This window comes from Panthera onca, chromosome B2, assembly GCF_046562875.1.
Source record: "Panthera onca isolate mPanOnc1 chromosome B2, mPanOnc1 haplotype 2, whole genome shotgun sequence".
NCBI classification, from domain to species: Eukaryota; Metazoa; Chordata; class Mammalia; order Carnivora; family Felidae; genus Panthera; species Panthera onca.
This window is the reverse complement of record NC_138343.1, coordinates 31,780,842-31,796,007: the sequence shown is the minus strand read 5'-3', so window position 1 is coordinate 31,796,007 and position 15,166 is coordinate 31,780,842.

The following is a 15,166-nucleotide window of genomic DNA, read 5'->3' as shown; positions in this document are numbered from 1 at the left end:
CTGGGCCGTCCGCCTCCGAGGAGGGGCAGGAGCCATTTTGGGAGCTCAGTCTCGCCCCCTCCCCCAACCCACCCACCAAGTCTTCCCCACACTCTAGTTACCTGAATAAGGTTAGACTACTTAGGAATAAAGAGCCAGAATTACAATGAGGCCAAGATCTCTCAAGCCATCTCTGGGCCCACCCACCCTCGTCCCCTTATGGGAGTGAATTATCCCCAACCTGGGCTGGAGCGGGAGGTCTCCCTCTCCCTCCATCTCCCCTTCTCTGGATACCAAGATAGAAAACAGACTGCATATCTGAGAAAAGAAATTAATGTAAATCAACGAACATAAGAGGCCACCACCCCGGAAAAGCTCGTGAGGGCCTAGGTCCTTGCGCTCCAACCACATCACCCTCCCTCCTTTCGCAGTAGCTCTTGAGCCCTAACCTCGGTTACTGCGTCTAAAATGGCCGCCAATCTCACGTCTTCTCGACCACCCGAGTCGGGCAAACCCTGCGGGGGGAAGTGCACACCGGGAAGGAAGCCTCTTCCCCTATTACTACCGCCCTCCCCCCACGCAGGGATCAGGCTTCGGCCCCACAAGTACATGCGGGCTGGCGCGGGTAGCTGCAGCAGGGAGGGCAATGACACAGCAACTTTGAGAGGCCTTCTCCCCTCCCCCCCATTCCCCTCCCCCTAGTGGCCCAGCCTCCTAAATCTGCAGTTCTCCGGCCGAGGCCTCGCAAGTTTGCAGAGGCCCATTAGGGGGCCAGCCGAGAAGAAAAATTTAGGAGGTCGCGAAGATTCTGGGTCTTCGAAAGCGACTGGCTTACTTTCCTGCATTCCGGAAAATCACTGCTCCCCACTCCCTCCCAATCCTCCCTTCCCCCACATGAGTCACAGGGGAGGCTAACAGCTAGTCAGGAATTTGGAAAAGTAACTCTTCCCTCCTTTCCGTTCCCTCCCCCGCAGTAGACAAGGAGAGAACTGTTCAGGAATGGGGGAAGGGACGAAGGAGGCAAAAGACGCCACCCTGGAGAAACCCGAAACCTTGTGAGCTGTGAAATCATTCCAGGTCCTAAGCCTCACTCCCTCCTGTCTCAGACCACGCTTTCTACCGCCCTCCCAGCACCCACCTAGGGTTTGGGTTTCTGCTCTCAAGCGAACCCCAAGCTTTCAGCCTGTAAGCCCTCCCCAGCCTGGGGCAACATGCTGAGCTAAGACCCCACCGAGGCAACGAAGGTTTGTGCAGAAGGCTCCACAGGCCGTGTCCACGTGAATGCACACAAATTCGATAAGCGACTCGAAGCGTAACCTCCAGCATGCCATGTGATGACTGCGAGCTTCCTACCGCTGACACAAAAGCACAGAAATGCTCCTTCCAGAGTCTCTGGAGAGAAAGGGAGTGGGCGCCCGGAAACAATCTCAGTTCACAACCCGGGTTGCCCACTCACATCCCAAGAGTAGGAAATACATTCACCACTCCCACACCTCAGCCCACTAGGTCACCCCTCCCTCCGGCCGTCAAAAGGAAGCCTCACCTGGCTCTGGACTCCTCTACCCCCAGGGGACGAATGGTTTGGGGGGGACACACCGCCCCCACGCCCCTTTGCCCTCCAACTGGTATGGAGGCATGAGGTTGGCCATTCCCCTCCCCCATATGAGGGGCCCTCTCCTGCTCTCGCCCCCCCCCCCCCAGCTCCCATTGGCTGTAAACTGTTTGAAGGACAAACCCTCCCACCCTCAGGTTCTTCTCTGAACCCCAAGAATTACCCCCCCCCCCGACTCCCCACCATTGGTTAAGCATTTAAATAACCAGCAACATCCCCGCCCCCCAAGGGCCCCTTCTCACCTGGAACCTGGAATCTTCCAGGGGGGAGCCCACGTTCCCCTCGGCTTGATGCGGGGGGAGGGGGAAGGAGGATGTAATCCGGGGTGTCACCCCCCCGGGAAACTGAAGCTGTGTTGGGGGAGGGGGCGTAACCCCCAGCCCCTCCCTTCCCGACGGAGCTGGGGGGTGGGGAGATGATCGGGACCGCGCCGCCACGTCAGCAACACCCAGATTGGCTGACCCAGGTCACGTGCCAGCCATCCCCCTTTGCCCCCCTCCACGAGGACCAGTTTTCCGAAGGTTTCTGGGGGTCGCGCCAGGGACCAAGGAGGCCCCATGGCCTTGGCCTAGCTCCAGAGACCCATGGTGTTCTAATGCCGCTGCTTCTCCATATCCCCGTCTTCCTATCCCGCTGTCGTCGACCTTGTCCCCCCCACTAGCCTCTCCGTACGGGTTCAGCATGGCTGCCGCAGCCGGGATCGTCCACTGCGCAGGCGCAAGGGTGCGATCGGATTGGGGGAGGGGAAAGGAGCGCGGGAGACCGCGGGAGGGAGCAGCAGAGCGCATGCGTCCGCAGGCACGGCTGCTCCCTAGCCTGTGCTGGGAGCGCGCGCTGTGGGTGGAGCGGAAACGGGTGCGGCGCGCAAATCCCTTCCCTCGGCGGCTCCTCCCTCGTTGCTGGCCGCCTCACCGGGCGCCCCGGGGCGGCCTGACTTGGTTCCTTTTAGGCAGGTGTAAAGTGCCGCTTAGTTCGTCCTGGACAGAGTCCAGCGGAAACGCGCGCCGCCAGGCTGTTGTCCGTGAAGGACGGTGGGAACTTGGACCTGGAGATGTGAGGGCTTGCAGGGTGGGGCCCTTCCCCGGGTGTAGAGTAGTTCGACCAGGGGAAAGGGAGTTTATCACCTTGGTGCCTCCGGTGGGAGATGAAGTGCGGACTGTGAATGTGGGCACGGAGATGAAGTGCGGACTGTGAATGTGGGCATTTTGTTCGGCAGCTTTACAGCCTCTGATTTCCCCTGAACCTACCGAGACTTCATCGTTTCACTGAGACCTGCCAATCTCCACTCCTTGCCTCCTACAAAACTTACCAGCTCTCTGATCACATTCTTCTTGATCTACCATTCATGCACTTCTTGCATGATCTACCATGCTCTACCATTTAAGTTAAAACTCTTCTACTTTTTCCTAAGGCTTTGTCCTCTATTCTCTCAATGTTGAATCAAGGATGTTACGGTGATTCTGTTGCCACCTAAAGCAGCCCTTTTATTTGTTTGTAGCCAGTAATTTCCCCCTTGACCCTCAATGTGTGGGTTCAAATCTTCGTAACCCCTATTCTCTACCGATAGAACAGAACAGAAGAGCCAACCTGCAGGAGAACTTTCTCCTGCAGGAGAATGCTTTTTCTTTAGACCTGGTCCACCTTATCTGTTATTCTAAAGGTATTTTTCATTCCCATTGGCATTTTTAACGTCTCCCTTCTACTGGTTTGTCAGCCTCAAAAAAAAAAAAAAAAAAAAAAAAGAAAGAAAACCTTATCAATATCTGTCTTGTAGACTATTTGCCTCTGAGCTACTCTGCACAGTCAAGACCTGAAAATATCATCTAAATTTTCCCCTTTCAGCCCCATTCCCACTCTTCAGCCCATTTCTTCCATTATTGAAACTTCTGGCAGATGTCACCAAGAACGTCCTAATTGGCAAAGTCGGGATGCACTTTTCAGTTCTCACCTTACTTGTCCTATGAGACATTTGACATTTGATCATACTTCCTGAAATTCTCTACACCCTTGATTTCTGTTACCAGTCTCACCTGTTTCTTTTCCTACTTGTTCAACTGCTCCTCTCTGGTCTCCTTTGTGGACTCTTCTTCAGCCTCTTCCTATGGGTTGATGTTTGTGAGGATTTTGCCTCAGTTTGCTTCTAGTTCTGTTCATCTTCTCTGAGTAATCTCACTTAATGGCTCTAAGCCTCTCAAATGTGTATCTTTACAGAGTTCAGAAGACTCCTGAACTAAACTTGCTACTAAATATTACCACTTGGATAACCCTCAGAGATGTCAGCAAGTTCCAGATTGATGCAATCTGTGCATGCTAGATCTTCTGTATTATCCTGGCCAATTGTAGCTATTCAGTCACAAAGCCTGGAATCTGGGAGCCCATTCTTGATTTTTTCCCCCACAACTTTATATCCACTAGACTTATCATTTTGCCTCTAAAGTATTTACTGAATCACATTCTGTCATAGACCCATCACCTGAGCTACATCAACAGGTTCCTAACTGATTTCTCTATCTCTAAAGCTGTACTGTCCAATACATGGCCACTGGGCACATGTTACTATTTAAATTAATATTAAATTCCTCAGTTCCTTGGTTGCACTAGCTGCATTCCAAATTCTCGTTAACCACATGTGGCTAGTGGCTGTCATATTGGACAGCAGAAATGATAGAACATTTCCATCATTGCAGAAAGTTCTGTTGAACAGTACTGCTTTAGATTTTCTTCTCTGCCTCTGCCACAATACTGCCAGGAGTGAGCTTTCCAAAATACAGCTCTGGCCAAATACGAGTGTCAGGGGTTGAAAGGAGATGAGACCAGTGATAGCTCACATTTATTGAGTACTTGAAATGTCATAAGTGCTATACATATGTTAACCCTTAATTCATATAACCTAATAAAGTAGATACTATTATTATCACCCCCATTTATCAAATGAAGCAACTGGAGCAACAGATGTTAGATAATTTACTTGTTTAAACCCTATATTGATTCCTCATTGCCCATGTGATAAAGTCCAAATGCCTATGCTTACCAGAAAGTTCACCAGCTTTCTGTCTAGCCACTTCCCCTTGGGCCTTATACTCCAGCCATAAATGAACTGTTCCCCAGACAACCATTTTGTTTTATGTCTCTGTATTTGACACATACTGCTCTCTTACACAGAATAAGCTCTTCTCCAATCCATCTAAGCCCCAAATCCATCATCTGAAAAGCCTACTCTTGCCTTCCAAATTGAGCTGACTGCTCATTCTTTGGGGTCCCTTGCTCTTATGATTGCACCTTTCATGGTGAATGGCATTTATGTGATTACATGATTCCCTTACTAGGCTTTGATCTTGAGAACGGGGACATCTTGTATTCTTTTTTTCAAAATACCCACAGCTCCTGGCATAGCAACTGGCCAATGTGAGTGCTCACAAAGTGAGCAAATGTGGAAGGAAATTGTCTCTTAAATGTGTAACTTAGATAAGATTGTAATGTGCGTGTTTACAGGGCATCATTCATAGTATTGGGGAAATAATTGTAGTAAGACATAATCATTGCTGTCAAGCTCATAATTTAGACATTGGAATGGTGTGAGGGAAGGACAGAAGCAGGACAGCCAGGTCATCTTCACAGAGAGAAGTGTGGTCCAATCTGGCCAGAGTAAAATATATATGAATATATAAGAAGTAGAGTCAGAGGAGAGAAGACTGGAAGCTAAATTTATTTGAGACACTATTGTAAAGGATTTCGAGTGCCATTAAGTTTGGACCAGCTGAGGAGTCACTGAAAGTTTTGGAGAAATGACTTGATCAATGTTATGTCATGAGGTAAGAACTCTATCTTTATATTCCCAATGGCTAGCACTGCACCTTTTAATAAACACCAAATACGAGTGTCAGGGGTTGAAAGGAGATGAGACCAGTGATAGCTCACATTTATTGAGTACTTGAAATGTCATAAGTGCTATACATATGTTAACCCTTAATTCATATAACCTAATAAAGTAGATACTATTATTATCACCCCCATTTATCAAATGAAGCAACTGGAGCAACAGATGTTAGATAATTTACTTGTGCCACACTTTTAGTAAGTGATCAGAGCTGGGATTTGAACCCCAGGCAGTCTGCCTGTGAATAAGAACAGGTCTGTTTTTCTGGTTGCTCGACACAGCAGGTAGTTTAAAATCTAGGATTGAAGTTGGAGGAAAAAAGATTAGGAAAGGTTGATTTGGGAGTCATCTTTGAATTGATGTTTGAATCAGTCATGTAGGTAGGTGAGATTTCCAAGGGAGGAAGTATGAAACAGAATTTAGTTGTGAGCCAAAGATTGAGCTTTGGGTTAGATCCTCATGCAGGGAACAGAATGGGAAGTGGAACCAATGAAAGAGCATCAGACAAGAAGGAAAAGCAGAACGACAGAATGTGAAGAGGGGCCAGAACAAGAGAGGGCTCCAGTAAGGACTTCATTTGTTAAATGAATGACTAATCAGGGGTTGTCATGCTTATTTGTGCTATGAACATTTTTGGCAGTGTGGTGAAGCCTTTGGACCTTGTCTGACAATACTCTTTGTAAATAGATAAATGAAATATACAGTTATCAGAATGTTTAAAGAAATGTGTGATGATCCAGTAATATATGCTTCCATATTAATATAATACATGTGGTTCTTAACACATAAAAATGATTTATTGGCAGGTCTAACAGCTCATATTTTGAGATAGTTTGAGATGTCTGTATATGTGATATGAAAATATTAATTGATGATTTCTATTGATGACAACATTAAAGGTACTGCCAGCACTACAAAGATTTATTTTCTACATTCACAAAATTAAATTTCAATTAGATGTTATTGAAAATAAAAAAAATTGCATCCAAGCTCATGGACCCTTGAATTTTGTGGCATGTGGACCTTAGGTTAAGAACCTTGTTCTGATTGAATGAACAAATGAGATTCTGCCAATAAGTGTAAGGGAACAAAGGGGAAAAACGCACTAGGAGTCATTACTGATAATGGAGAGCAGTTTCTGTAGTCTGGGGATAGAATGCAGAGTATGGGAGACCTGAAAACCCAGGCCAAGTAATGCAGACTAAAATACAGTAGAAAGAAAGGAGCTATTTACGTTTCTGAGAGGGGAAGTGAGAGCTACCTTTATTGGAAGATTTATTTGGCAACAGTGTGCACATGGATTGGCTTCTGAGATACTGGAGGTAGATCAGCTAGAAATCTTAGTATGCATTCACACGTGAGATAAGGAATAAAGCAGTCACAGTCTCAGGACTAACTGTGGTTAGAAGAGGGCCCAAGCCTTCCCTGTGGTCCACAAGATCCCATGTGGTCTTGCTTTTCTGCCTGCCTCTGGCCTCAACTAGTGTCTCTTCCTACTCACTGATTATGCTCCAACCACACTGATCTTCCTTCATGTCCTTGAATGAGCCAGTCTCTTGCCTGTCTTAGGGCCTTACACACGCTGTTCCCTCCATGGGAGCATTCTTCCCACTCTGCCTGACTAACTCCTACTCAGTATCAGTGGTTCCCCACTCCAGTTAGTCTTACAGATCTCAGTTGTTTTCCTTCATAGTGCCTTTTAGAATTTGTTTTTATAAGTTTGTTTACTTGATCAGTGTCTCTGTTTTTACTAGATTATAAGTTTGTTGACGGTAGATGTCTGGTGTCCAGCATACTGCCAGGCATATAGAGGGTGGTCAGTACATATTTGCTAAATAAATAAATAAATAAATAAATAAATAAATAAATAAACCTCTTTGAGCCCTGGTTTTCTTGTTTATATATGGAATGATAAATTCCAACCTTGTAGAGTAGTTGACAGAATTGCTACATCCTAATAAGGTGGCTAAAGCAAAGAATGAATATGGGTGTGAAGAGATACATTGAGCTGGGAATGAGGGTAAATGAGAGCTGGATGGCTAGGTTCAGGCTCTGAAATAGGAGGTAGAAGGGAGTAGGAAGAAAGTGACAGTTGGCAAGGAGCTTGGGAAGGACCTCGAATGAAATGGGAAAAGTGGGGAGAAAAGTGGGATGCACAGGGAAGGCAGTTGGGAGGAGGGAGTATTTGCAGAGTAGCCCATAGGCATGCCTGGGAAGACCTACTGTGAAGTATCTGTACTGGAAGGGATTATCTATCATTCATCTAACGCTTGAAGGCTCTTCAGGGTCAGTTTCAACATCCTTAGTGATAGCTCATTCGTCCAGTGAGTAGTTACTTGGTAGACCTTCTTGGTGGATGCTAAGAATGTAAAAAGAAAGAATAGGACATGATTCCTTAAGGATCCTGCAGTGAGGGTGAGGTGACCATGAAGCAAATATACAAATAGAATAATACAATAAAAATGATGGTAACGGCAGGCACAGGGTGCTGTGGAAGCATGCTGAAGAGGCTACTAATCTCCACTCTATGTTCCAAAGCTTCCTGAAGGAGGTGAGATTTCATCTCAAAGGACATATAGAAGTAGGTTAAATAGGATCCAGGTCATTAAGCATCGTACTAAGGCAAACAGATTACAGAGAATCATCAAAGGTTTTTTATATAAAAGTATGATGTGATCAAATATGTATAATAAAAAGATTCCTTTGGCAGCACTGGAAAATAAGACAAGAGACAGATCAAGAATAAGTAATCCAGGAAAAAGCAAGCAAATCAATGAAGGCCTGACCCACTGGGAATGGGAAGAAAAGGACAGATTCAAAATATATTAACAAGGTCAAATTGATAGGAGTTGGTAAACAATTAGATGAGAAGGTTTGAGGAAGATGAAGTTGTCAAGGTTGACTCACAAATTTGTAGCTTGGATGACTGATTGGATAGTCAAATTATTTATTGAGATCTTGAATATAGGAGTGGAAACTTGTTGGGAAGGGAAGGTGATGAGTTTAGTTTTGTAAATTTTGAGATGGAGGTGCATTCAAAATAGTAACTGCTAAACTTAATTCACCTGATAGAATTCATTACTGAACCATTAACGGGTTTATAAGACATAATGTAAAATAGAAAACTCACCAATACTTTTGAAATGAATGCAGTTTGGAAACCATAAGACACTGCTTTTCATTTAAAATTTTCTCTTAGGGGTGCCTGGGTCACTCAGTCAGTTGAGCATCCAGCTCTTGATTTTGGCTCGGGTCATGATCTCCTGGTATGTGAGATCGAGCCCTGCACTGGGCTCCACTCTGAGCATGGAGCCTGCTTGAGATTCTCTCTCTCTCCCTCTCTCTCTTTCTGCCCCTCCCCAGCTCTCTCTCTCTCAAAATAAATAAATAAACTTAAAAAAAAAGAAAATAAAATTTCTTGATCTTAGACATTTGTGAGATAATTGGGGAAAAATGAACACAGATTGGTTTAAAAGAAGTTAAGCATTTGTTTTTAATTTTGTTGGTTGTGGTGATAGTAGTGTATTATATTAAAAGAAAAGTTATTTTCTTAGAAATATTTCTTAGAAATATTTCCTGGTGACATGTAATGACAGAATTTGTTTAAGATACCCCAGGGGGTGAAAACAAAAAAGGATGTGGGACGGGAGAATAGATGAAACAAGGATGGAAGAGTTTTAGAAGGTTGAAAAGTATTGAAACTCATGAGAGTACATAGGGATTTATTAGATTCTTCTCTTTCATGTATGTTTGATATTTTTCACAGTAAAATTTATTTATTTATTTAAAAAGATTTTATTTATTTATTTTTATTTTTAAAATTTATTTTTTTAATTTAAAAAATTTTTTTTTCAACGTTTATTTATTTTTGAGACAGAGAGAGACAGAGCATGAACAGGGGAGGGGCAGAGGGAGAGGGAGACACAGAATCTGAAACAGGCTCCAGGCTCTGAGCTGTCAGCACAGAGCCTGACGCAGGGCTCGAACTCACGGGCCGTGAGATCATGACCTGAGCCGAAGTCAGATGCTTAACTGACCAAGCCACCCAGGCGCCCCTAAAATTTATTTTTAAGTTTATTAACTTATATTCCAGGCCTGCTCCATGCTATCAGCACAGAGCCCGATGTGGGGCTCCGTCCCATGAACTGTGAGATCACGACCTGAGCTGAGATCAAGAGTCAGTCGCTTAATGGACTGAACCTCCCAGGAGCCCCTCACAGTAAACAAACAAACAAATAAACACAAACTTCCTTTAGTCATAGATCCAAAGGAAATCAGTTAGTGCAATATAAATATTTTTATTATTAATAAATCAACATTGAATCATATTAGCATATTTTGAATTTGTGGCAATCTTGTGACAGGCCAGAGATCATCAAGTAGATGACATATATATCTGGCAGTTAGGAAAAACTATCTGTGCATTAATACACAGATTTACCCAGGCAGTTAGGAAATGATATCTATGCATTAATACATAGATTTAACCTCATGTTTATGCCTCAGATGATCTCAGGCAAGTGTCAGGGATGCCATATATGGAAGATAGCTGTATTGAGGTGGTTTTTGGTTCATGATGACTCTCCCTTCTCTGGAAATAACTCTGATACATAGAGGTGATAGTGTGCCTGGCCACAGCTAATTGGATCTAGAGATACACACTTAATACCAGCTGAGCCAGTCAGATTGTCTCTCCCAGCAATGTGAAACTTGAGAGATGGAGGCTGGAGGTCTTTAAAAGTGAGGCATGGGGCGCCTGGGTGGCGCAGTCGGTTAAGCGTCCGACTTCAGCCAGGTCACGATCTCACGGTCCGTGAGTTCGAGCCCCGCGTCAGGCTCTGGGCTGATGGCTCGGAGCCTGGAGCCTGTTTCCGATTCTGTGTCTCCCTCTCTCTCTGCCCCTCCCCCGTTCATGCTCTGTCTCTCTCTGTCCCAAAAATAAATAAAAAACGTTGGAAAAAAAAAAAAAAAAATTTAAAAGTGAGGCATATTAATGGCAGCTCAACCCTTGCTGCTAAGGCCCATGAAGCTCCCCTTCCTGAGGCTAGCTTATTCACTCTTCTTTCGATTTCATGAGCTAGTTCAGTATCCTTCCAATAAATTGCCATTTTAAAAGTTAAGTTAGGGAAAGAGTGCCTGGGTGGCTCAGTGGGTTGAGCATCCTACCCTTGGTTTCGGCTCAGGTCACCATCTCACGGTTCATGAGTTCAAGCCCTGTGTCCGTCTCTGCACTGATGGTGCAGAGCCTGCTTGCTCCATCTCTCCTTGCACCTGCTCTCCCTCTCTCTCTCTGCCCTTCCCCTGCTCGTGCTCTCTCTCTCAAAACAAACAAACAAACAAACAAACTTAAAAGTTAAGTTAGGGGTGCCTGGGTGGCTCAGTTGGTTGAATGTCCAGCTCTTGATTTCAGTTCAGGTCATGATCTCAGGGTTTGTGAGATGAAGTTCTGCATGGGACTTTTGTGGAGAATACAGTTTGAGAACGGCTGTGGAGTTCAAGTGGAAATGTCCAAAAAGCTAAAAGTTAACTATATGGGTAGTATGGAACTCAGGCCAAGATCTGAGTTCAAGGGGCAAATTTGGGAGATATCAGAAAATGGGTGGCTACTAAAGCATGCCATCCAGGACAAATGTAATGTAAGAAGAGAAAAGGTTGAGGATAAAACTCCAGGGAACAGCAAGTCTTAAGAAAGGAGTCCACAAAGAAGATGGAGAAGAGGACGCCAGAGAAGTGGGAGGAAAAATTAGGAGAGTGCCATTCAGGATGCCAAAAAATAGACCATTTGAAGAAGGAGGGCATGGCCAACAGTGTCAAATGTTACCAAGAATCCATTTGATTTAGCTACACAAAAATACTGGTGAACAATCCTTTGTTGAGGGTTACGGATTAAATGGCAAGTGTGAAAGTGGAAAGATGGTAACCCACACCTTTTTCAGGAAATTCCACCTTGCCAGGAAAAATAAATGGAACAGTACTAAAAAGGGATGGGAGAGCTGTTAGAAAGCCATGGCCTGCTGGATTTACAGGTGCCATTATTTTCAGGGACATTCCTATCTAATGACCAAAAGAGACAGTGAGTTACTAGAATACAGAACTGGCTACCTTGCTCCTCTTACCCTTAATTACCACTTCCCAGACTAATTACATTAAGACCTGGGATGAGATCAAGAGTCAGACGCTTAACGGACTGAGCCACACAGGCACCCCTTCCCAGACTAATTACAGACTCTCTTTGAAATATCTGTTATGGAACTTGTTGGAGAGTCCTGACAGGAAGAAGGATTGCATAGAGGGGAGGGTAGTCATAACTATTTGAACTTGGTACTATTTATACTGGGAGAGAAAGGAGTTAACTGCATCTTGCCAGAGTCTTGATGATGGGTGGTTATATTTCTGCTCATCCTGATCTTGTCCACACTCTAGTCTGTGGAGAACTTGGACCCTGTTGCTTCTTTCCTCCCACCCAGAGTAGTTGCAATGTCTGCTGTACCTGTTCCTAGCCCTCCCACCCAGTCTTCTTCCTCCTGTTTCCCCTCAAATCTCCTCCCAAACAATCTGTTGTATCTGGGCCACAATGTATTCATTAACCAATTGCCATCCCCAAGGGGGAATGGAGCTCTTTTTTGGTTTATTGTGAGGCTCCCCATCACAATTCTGACCACACACATAGAGCAGTGCTCAGAATACTGTGGTATGGAAGCAAAAGCCAGCCTGCCATATTTTACATGGCCCAAGATCTAAGAACAATTATTACATTTTTAAATGGTTGGGGGAAAAAAAGCAAAAGAAGAATCATGTCATGAAAATTATATGAAATTAAAATTTCCGTGTCTGTAGGCAAAAAGAAAGTTAAGAACAAAACTCCAGGGAACACCAGTGTTTAAAGAGTGACTGGAACAAAGTGGTCCACGAAGGAGACTGAGAAGGAGATGCCCAGGAAGTGAGAGGAAAAGCTGGGAGGAAACCGGGAGCATAGCCATGCTGTTTCATTTACATGTTGCCTGTGGCTGTTTTCGTGCTGCAGCTGAGCACACGAGACAGAGATGAGTTGCCCACAAAGCCTAAAATATTTACTTTCTGGTCCTTTTTGGAAAAAGTTTGCAGACCCCTGGCTTAGACTCTAGGTGGCTGTGTGCTACATGTCTCCCCCTATAGTCCTGGTGATGTTATAAACTTCCTTTCTGCTTCCCCCAAGGGCCTGACTCTCCCACCACAGGAACTGCTGATGTGTTAGCCTGTAAAGAGTGGGACACTGGGAAAATGCCCTGGTTTTTGGAGTGTAACACAATGATTTCCAAACCCTATCCCAAGCCTGGCACTCCACCCTCCCCCACCACACACATTCACAAGTGTGCTCACGTACAATATATGTGTTAGTGTTTCAGGATATCCAGGAGGTCATAATAGGGTTGTTCTTGATTTTGGCTATTATTGCTGCTGTTATTTATTTTTCAAAAGGGAGTATGGATTTTGAAAGTCTGAAAAATACTGATGGACCATACTCGCATAGATTAATTTCTAAGATTACTTAATTGCCACATTAAATCTTTCTCGCTGCCTCTTCCCCCACCCCTTCTGTCTTTTCTCTCCTTTTCTTCTCTATTAGACTTCCAGCATATACAGTGACAGTTTCTTCCTCACCTCCCACTTACTTCTTAGCCCACCACAATCTGGAGTCAACTCCCACTGCAACACTGAAACTGCTCTCAATACATTTGTCAACTGTTTCATAATTACCAACTCTAAGGACACTTCAGTCCTTCCTTGACTTCTGGGTAGCATTTTATTATACTGACCTTGTCCTTCTGCATGGAACACCTCTACTTTTCTGAATCTGTTTCTTCCTTGCTCTCCTTTTTGCTTTTGTAGCTATCTTGATGCTGCTGGTGTCACTAGATTCCTACAAATGAATCCATTTCAGTGTACTGGTTATTTTCTGGTGTCAGTGCCATGCCCTCCTATACTGTGTTCTGGACTTTTCAGCCTAGGCATCTGTAAGGTACATAATTCCCAAGGCATGTCCTAGCCAGTTGGCTTCCTGTTAGAGTCTCTCAATAGGAGGTACTGGTGGGAGATAAGAAGACAAGAGAAACCAAGAAGCTTCGTGCTTTAGTTACTAACAGAGTGGCCGTTGCTGGTAGATATGGCAGCAGCAAAAATGGGTGATTCTGGACTCCAGCCTTAGAGGTAGAGAAAGTACCTTTTCAATGATCTGGCCTTGACAAAAATGGAACCTTTTCAGTAGATCCAGAACCAACTGTAATGGTGTCTGTGCCAGGGCAACAGCAGATGTAGACATGGATTCCATGTGAGGGGCAATAGTATCTTCTGATTTCTAGGTATTCCTCTTTTCTATTTGGGCCTCCAGACACACACTTTTTTCTTTTGCACTTCTTGCCCTTTTAACATCTTTGGGACCAATTCTCCGTATTAAACTCCATCAGTATGAAATACCTAGAGTGGTTCCATGTTCCTGACTAGATCCTGGATGATAAATTGTAAGAGGGTGGGGTTGGAACCTATGCAGACTTATGTCCTTGTGTCACTTCCCACTCCGTCTGCACAGCCTACTTGCGTGATCTTATCCACTGCTTCTGCTTCAACATTTGTGCTGATGACTCCAAAATCAAGGTTTTTTAGCCCATACCTGAGATCCATTGATATACCTCATGCCTCCTGTGTGGCTCTACCACTGGCATCTCAGATTCAACATGTACAACACTGAACTCAATCTTTTCTTTTTAAAAAATATTTTTAAATGTTTATTTTGAGAGAGAGAGAGAGAGTGTGTGTGTGTGTGTGTGTGTGTGTGTGTGTGTGTGCGCGCGCGTGTGTGTATGCCAGCCTGCAGGGGAGGGTCAGAGAGAGAGGGAGAGAGAGAATCCTAAGCAGGCTTCCATGCTGTCACTGTGGAGCTGTCACTCGATCCCACCAACCATGAGATAATGACCTGAGCTGAAGTCAAGAGTCAGACAATTAACCAACTGAGCCGTCCAGCATTTCTGAAGTCATTCTCTTCCTCATCAAATCGGCTTCTAAGGCATTCATTTCTGTTTCAGTGTAGGCCATCACTACACCCACCCAGACACCCAATCTAGAAACTGTTAGTGTTATTCTTGATCCTTCCATTGGGCTAATCAGTAGCCAAGCCCTTTAGATTCTACCTCCTAATTGCCCAATATTCTATTCCCTCTGTCTCCTCTGTTCATGATTTAATTCAGGCTCTTATCATTTCTCACCTAAATTATTGTTATATTGCTAAAAAAAAAGGTGGTGTGTGGGTGTGTGGGTGTGCAACTTTTTATTTTGATGTACTATACTATATAGACTCTGACCAGCAGTTTTGTCTCAATTTTTTCCCAACCTCCAGTCCATCTTTTGAAATGTCAGACCAATTTTTCTAAAAGTTAAAATAATTGTGTCACTTCTCAGTTTTAATATCTCTGAAAGCCAGACCCTCTTTGTGGTCTCACACGGCTTGTGTGATCTGACCCTTGCTTGAATTTCTAGCTCATCTTGACACTCCCCCACACCCCACTACCAAACAGGGACACAATGACTAGCTTCTACAACACTCACATCCAACCAAAGGAAGGAGCTCTGAATGCCTTTGACCTCCACAGACCTGCCTACCTCTTGCCCTGGAATGGTTTTCTCTTCCCTCATGTTCTGCTGGTCAAATTGTCTTTCCTTTAAGA